This window comes from Morone saxatilis, unplaced genomic scaffold, assembly GCF_004916995.1.
Source record: "Morone saxatilis isolate NCDOM2014 unplaced genomic scaffold, NCSU_SB_2.0 Contig5, whole genome shotgun sequence".
NCBI classification, from domain to species: domain Eukaryota; kingdom Metazoa; phylum Chordata; class Actinopteri; family Moronidae; genus Morone; species Morone saxatilis.
Window position 1 is genome coordinate 12,759,083 of NW_023340095.1, and position 902 is coordinate 12,759,984.

The following is a 902-nucleotide window of genomic DNA, read 5'->3' on the forward strand; positions in this document are numbered from 1 at the left end:
ATTACCACAAAAAAAAAAAAAAAAAGAAAGGCAGCCCAACAGTAAAAGTGTTACCTCCTAACAAGGTCAATCCAAGCAATGCTTTATACAACTTTATGTGTAATAAATTCAGCACGGATTGTTGACAAAATGTTCGAGAGTCAAATGAGCACAGTGTAAGCGTAGTTTGGGGACAGTTTTCACATGCACAACAGTCAGTTTGCAGACGCGTAGGCTGGAAGAACCCTCAACCAGCTAACCACCCAGCGCTCCTCCGAGCCGCTCGCTCATTGGCCACTAGCGCGTAAAGGCGGAAGTCTACAGAGCAAGGGGATTCCCCGAGGGAAGTTCCCAACTCAACCAGGCTATGTAAAACGTACACTGCCATATCCTCTCCGGCGCTTCTTAACTTTGCATCTGAAGATAGGCGACGACGCTGCGGTGGTGTCAAAACAATAAATTCGACTTTATACACTTTACTCGAATGAAGGTAAGAGGAGAGCCGCTCACTGGCGGCGAGTTAAAGACTGATCTGGAGGGGAGAGGAGGAGGAGTGGGGGAGAGAGAGAGAGTTGTGCCTCGGTCGCTTTATCCACCGTGGGTTGAATGAGCTATGGCTAACCGGTCAGTTACAGTTTAAAGAATACGGAACTGTGTAGATTAGGTTTTGAATTGCACTGTTAAAGAGCTCCACTGCTGTGTCGGTACTGTTCATGTCCTCTTCTAGCTCAGCCTGTTGGGTTTACTGTGGCTTCATCCACTGCTGGTGTTGGTGTGTAGTATCTCTGGCAGGTAGAGTGCTGTTACTATGACATTTATTATTAACGACTGATCCATAATTAATAAGCAGCTTTGGGTGAGACTGGCATTCTCTTGTTGTTATTTATTATAATACTACTACTACATCATATATATATATATAT

General features: G+C 44.8%; 1 protein-coding gene across 1 annotated transcript in view; it reads left to right on the top strand.

Moving 5' to 3' along the window:
- The first annotated feature begins 292 nt into the window (after positions 1 to 292).
- tank (TRAF family member-associated NFKB activator) overlaps positions 293 to 902 on the top strand; it is a 6,281-nt gene continuing 5,671 nt past the window's right edge. The window contains exon 1 of the mRNA XM_035677179.1: positions 293 to 469. The gene's annotated coding sequence lies outside the window, so the exon portion shown is untranslated. The remainder of the gene's footprint in view (positions 470 to 902) is intronic.